General features: G+C 39.7%; 1 long non-coding RNA gene across 1 annotated transcript; it reads left to right on the forward strand.

Annotated features, from left to right (window-relative positions):
* Positions 1–2,720: 2,720 nt before the first annotated feature.
* LOC114881054 lies at positions 2,721–5,724 on the forward strand. The gene is made up of 3 exons (XR_003790206.2): positions 2,721–2,897; positions 3,170–3,295; positions 5,079–5,724. It is a non-coding gene; the product is annotated as an uncharacterized LOC114881054 (long non-coding RNA).
* Positions 5,725–6,193: the final 469 nt, after the last annotated feature.

Consider the following 6,193-nt stretch of genomic DNA (forward strand, 5'->3'; position numbering starts at 1 on the left):
TCAACGTAGGGAGAATGGGCGCATCACGTGCGGCTTTTGGGAGTGGGTTACTCCACATGGTCCTGGAGAGCTGGTAGAAATTTCGCCTCACATGGACTCCGCGGAAGATCTATAACACTTCGCCAACCGCACGCGCCACAGCGAACTATACTTTTCTCACCGCGTTCGGATAAGCCAATAACACTACTAAATTGGTGTATTTTATTATATACTGTACTTTATAAAAACAGAAAAGGTCCGCAATTAATTCAGTACAATTCCACATCAACAATAACTAATAATAATAAAAAAAAAGAAAACGCGTTGCTACGGTCAAAATAGGAGATCTCCCCGATCGGTCAGGCAGCGACTTGCTTTAAAGTGGGGAGATCTCCCCGATCGGTTATGCAGCGACTTGCTTTAAAGCGGGGAAATCTCCCCATTCGGTTGGCTAAGTGTTAACACATTCCGTGCCGGACCGTTTTTTGAAGACTTTCCGTTCAGGCCGTGTGGGGCGTATACGTCCCACACTTTTACGATTAAGTAAGTTTTTGGACGTACCTACGCTTTACAATTTGTAACAATAAATAACCGTACAAAACCATAATTAGCAAGAAAAGGGTGTAGATTTTAATATGCATTAAACAACAAAGCAATAAGTTGCCTATATTTGACTCTGCGATAAATTAAAAAAAAATTCGATTTTCAATGAGAACTGCAAGCGGCCTGAGCGGAAAGTTCAGCGTGGGTCGTATAAGAATGGTCGCGGCACAGAATGTGTTAAGCTATCTGAGCCAAATCATCAGAATATAAAAAAACATACATGAGAATTATTTGCTAATTATTTGCTATTTTTTGCTGTAAAAACTAATTTTTTCCTTCCAGCCATTAAAAAGTTACAAAGGTGAACTTTGCTGAATATTAAGCTATCTAGCCATTGTAAACAATAGCATATAATAAAATAAAACAAAAAATCCATAACACAAATTTTTTGCTATATTTTACATTGAAAAGTATATTTTTTACTCCAACTGTTACAAAGTTACAGAAGGTTAGAGATCATTTTAGACTATTTTTAATTTATTTCGCAAGCAAAAAATTTAGAACTCGAATATTTTAATAACAAATAATTCAGGGAACATTTTGACATGATAATAGTACAAGTAAATAATGGACGACTAAAGTACGACAAGTAAATAGTACGACTAAAAATGGATAAAAGCACCACCCAAACTATAAGAGTAAGGTGCTTTAAAAAATTATTTACTCGTACTATTATATTATCATGTCAAAATGTTCCCTGAATTATTTGCTATTAAATTTTTGCCCTAAATTTTTTGCTTGCAAAATAAATTAAAAATAGTCTAAAATGATACCTAACCTTCTGTAACTTTGTAACAGTTGGAGCAAAAAAAAAATATATAGCAAAAAATTTATGTTATTGATTTTTTATTTTATTATATGCTATTTTTTACAATGGCTAGATGGTTTAATATTATGCTATCTAGTCCTTTGTAACTTTTTAATGGCTGGAGCGAAATAATTACCTTTTACGGTGCGGGCATTGTCGCAATGGTGAGCGTAGGCTTGAGCAGGCCTGGCTATGTAGGGGAAAGTTCTCCTGGAACACATGTTCCGGCTCCCCTTCCAACGCTGAGGAGACAGTACCGCCGCTAGGAATGGCGGAGAGACGGTAGTCGAAACCGTGCCATCTTACTTGAAGGAGCAGCGTTAGAAGGGAAACCAGAACATGTGTTCCAGGAAAACTTTCCCCTATTTGGACAGGCCTGGGCTTGAGCATTGAAGCCAATTTACAAGCCCAATGTATTCATTGTCTTCAAAATTGGTTGGAACCTTTCGTTGAAAACAATGACAGCCAAAAAGCAGGCAATCTCAACAATCTGTGGGCCAGAATGAAGGCGTTTCGGTGCAAAGGTCCAGATGAGCGAATTGAGCGACTTACTGTTGATTTGAGTTTCCGCTCCGAAGCATCTGGTCAATAGATCTTCTCTTGACAAATCTTCGGAAATTGGTTTTATTACATTCTGCACTTGTTCTGACAATGGAGGCTCGATCGGCTCTCGGTGCACTTAGCGTGGTGCTCCGTTCTACGGCTAACTTTCCAACGGCGACGTCGAATATCGAAAAATCCTTTTACTCACATATTCTACAGATGTTATAAAGGCAATTTAGCAAAAAAAAATTTTGATTTTTTGGACCAATCACACCAGACACAATTATTCGAAAACCTAGGTAATTCTCTTTCAAACCGTTTAAATCATATAGTTGATCGAAACGGTGTCTGGTCAGATTATTATGAATGCCTTAATATTTTTTTGGCGTATTTTCGTTTTAAGTATGTTTTGGAAGGATGCACACTTTTCTTAAACCAGCTCTTTCTCTTTCTCTCAATTTACTCTTTGAAACCAAAAAGGATTCGGCCTTTTTCAAGGTCAAAGTGAAAACAACGGCCTTTTTCAAGGCCAAAAACGAAACAATATCTCCCTTTAAAATTATATATAATTGTTTCCTCTAATAAATGTCTACAATAAAAGAAATGTAAGAGATTGCAAAACAACCAATTAATAAGTTTCTATTATTTAACTTTGTATTATATTATTTGTAATTGTAATTTATAATGTTATTTGTGTTTGTAATTTACACATTCCTAATTATCATTTACATTGGTTGATAATGTCTAAGTCTAGTATTTAAATATTCTTCAAGATGCACCGCGTGGAGGCCCCTCAGCAACGCTGTGCGCAAGCGTATGGAAGTGGGAGTATCGCCAATCAGGGCGAAGGTGCGCACCAAAGAACGAAAACTGGTCTTTTCGCAGTTATGGTCTCTCGTGACGGCAACAATATATAGATGCTATACAAAGGTTCGCAGAGCCGGTCTCTTTGCAAGTTGCGAAGGTATGTTGGCTTTAATTTCAAAATCTAACTCAGGTGTAAAACCTGTGGCCTCATGCACAGAAGTATTATAAGAAAAAATGCCAAATCTTGTTCAATCATCCCAGTCATTCTTTGTGCAATAATGCTTCAGATAATCAATAAAAAAAAACGATGTGCTCTCTCTAGTGATCCGAATGATTGTGGGTGAAAAGCGGTTGATGTAATTCTTTGAATTGTAAAAATTTTACAGAAATTTTTCATGACCTGATTAATGAAATTTCTTCCTGGATCAGTCTGAATAGGCCTTGGACATCCGAATCTACTAATGAACTGGTCAGCCAATGCCAAGGGCAACAGTCACTGTATTTGTGCTCTGCAATGGAATCGCGTCTGAATATTTAGTGAGGATATCCTGTAAGGTAAGCAAGTATTAATTTCCCTTTTTTGTTTTGGGTAGTGGACCAACAATGTCCATCTGTACCTTTTCGAATGCTGTTTTAGGGGTATCGGTTATTAACATGGATTGCCTGGTTTTCACAGAATAATTTTTATTTCGCCTGGCAAACTGGGCATGACCGGAAAAATTCTATTATCTCTTTCGCCATTCTGTTGGCGTTTAGTGGAGGGGGAGAGAGGGTTTCTTCTCCCCGGACTCCTTCTGTTCAGGCAGGGGACCACTAGGTGGCGGCGAGATGACAGTGAGAGTGTTCTCGCAAGCGGTCGCCCGGCAAGAAGTTCGAATATACAGAGTGATTCTCTCGCTAGTGGACTCAAAGGAAGTGCCGCCACAATGTAGTATGGATGGACCCAAGCCGTTTTGTCGACAGGGGTGCATACTGTAGCTGGGCCCGTGAAAAGGTTTCGATGACAGAAAAGGGCTTGGGTCCATTCATACTGGTGTGGCGGCACTTCCTTTGAGTCCACCAGCGAGAAGATCACCCTGGATAGGAATTTCGAATTATAGGTCCGTCAGTCCCAATGATAAGTATGATAGACGTTCCCGAAACGAAACGCCATTTTCTCCCCTCTCCTACAATTCCTGGCCAATAGGAACGTTCCTTCAAAAGTTGGTGAAGTTTGAATGCCCTCCTTTGCCCTCCAAATCCACTGACTCCATGGGCTTCCCTAATAATCTGCGGGCGTCTCAATTCCGGTGGAGTGATAATCCTCCCCTGAACATGTGATTGGTAATTATATACTCCGGATTTTGAAAAATTTGTTTAAGCAGATTTGCGATGCTACTTTTTTCGGAACTGTCAAATCTATTAGAGTGAATTCAAATGCTGAAAGTTTTAAAATTCAAAGAGTGTATGAGTATCTTAAGGGCTTTTAAAGAGGATTCAATATGTTAAAGATCCAAACTTTCCTGAGGAATATCTTTGAAGAACAAAAAGAAAATTTAACATTTATCGCTTGGGGAAACCATAGTACATATTATCACCAATATTAATTTGGTACTGTGTGAGTTATTCAAAAAAGAGACCAGTTCGATTTAATAAATCACCAGTGTCTTTAGAAGGATCTTCGCGATTCCGGGATATAAAGTGACCAGATTGTCTTTACGTATAAAGAGGCGATCTACTGAATAGAGTATTGTAGGTAGGATGGAGGACGAGGGTATTATTGTTGTTCCGTCAATATCAATACTATTTGTCAAAATTTGACACTCTTTTAATTTTCGGACTGATGGTCTTTCTACAAGTTCTATCGAGGTCACCTGAGTCTCCATGCGCACACCTTCCCGCTGGCTACCAGGCTCCTCAGCCCCAGGTAATAAAACACTGCTTTCACGGTCACCAGACTACTCAGTCTCAGGCGAAAAACTCGGCTCGTCAGTCACACACACACCATCGCTCGGCTCCTCAGCCTCAGATGGAAAAAGAGGTTCCCTGCGCCTCTGCAGCGGCTCAGGTTGCGCAATACCGGGTATAGATCCCCCCTCACGACCCCTGAAGCGGGTTCCCGGGGTTCGGATTATACACCCGTTAGCCAACAGGGAACCGAGTCACGGCGAGTCTGATGTGCCCGGCTGGGATGACCCTTCAAAATCTTTTCGCGAATTCTTAACAGAATTAGATGATACCTCCATTCTCATATCTGCGTAAACACTACGGGTGACCTCGTTTTTCTCGGCTGCCGTATTCTCGCGCGCCAAGAATACGGATGCCACCAATTTATCATTTTCTGCACTTTGACTTTCAGGATCCAACCCGTTCGTTTCGGAATCAGTAACTGGTAACTCATCTGCGCAAACAAGCACCCCTTCCTGACGCCCCGAACCGGAATTGGAATCCGTGCCAGTCCTGACGATTTGAGACTTGGGATCAGGGATAGTTTCAAGATCGATGAGATTACGTGAGAGTGCATTAGCATTTGAATTAACTCTACCAGGTTTGTACACGATGTTATAATTATATTCGTTTAATCTAATTCGCCATCTCATAATTTTCGAAGTTGGATCCTTAATATTATGTAACCATACTAGGGGACGATTATCAGTTATCAAAGTGAACTGCTGACCATATAAATAAGATCGAAAATGCTCTACACCAAATAAGACTGCCAGAAGTTCCTTTTCAATTTCTGGGATTTATTACTTGCACTAATCGAAACCTACCTGTAGATATATAATAACTATTGTTATTGCAAACTCCTATTCTTTAGCGCTACCCTGCAAGGAATGTACCGATCGCTATAAAACCTTTCGCATCTAATCGGAGATATTTTCGCGATGATCCCAATTGTAAAAATTTGTGGAATTTGTTATTGTTAATAACTATTGTTATAGCAAGAAACCTATTCGCTGGTGTTACTCTACAAGGAATATACCGATCGCGATGAAAGCTTTCCAATCTAATAGGAGATATTTCCGCGATGGTCTCGCTTCCAAAAATGTATGGAATTTATTATTGTTAATAACTATTGTTATAGCAAAAAGCTTATTTCTGGGTGTTACTCTGCAAGGAATAAACCAATTGCGATGAAACCGTTTGTAACGGGCAATGTGTTTAACGTGAGCATTTTGTAAAATGACCGGGCATTGTGCAAAATGTCCGCAACAAGTTTCGGTTAATCTATAAAATGCCCGATCATTATACAGAATACCTAGACGGTGGTGGTCAATGTATCGAAACGCTCTTGTTACATAGATGTGATAGGTTAGATTAGGCTACATATACAGGGCGTACCGTAACGCATTTTCACCCTCTGAGATGGTGGTAGTTGGGGTGATTTTGAACAACTTTTTCCTTTGCGAAAAAATGGTTTGAAGCTTCCTTTTTGAATTATTAAGCACATGCGACTGCAACCGCCTATGC

This window comes from Osmia bicornis, chromosome 16 (assembly GCF_907164935.1).
Source record: "Osmia bicornis bicornis chromosome 16, iOsmBic2.1, whole genome shotgun sequence".
Classification (NCBI taxonomy): domain Eukaryota; kingdom Metazoa; phylum Arthropoda; class Insecta; order Hymenoptera; family Megachilidae; genus Osmia; species Osmia bicornis.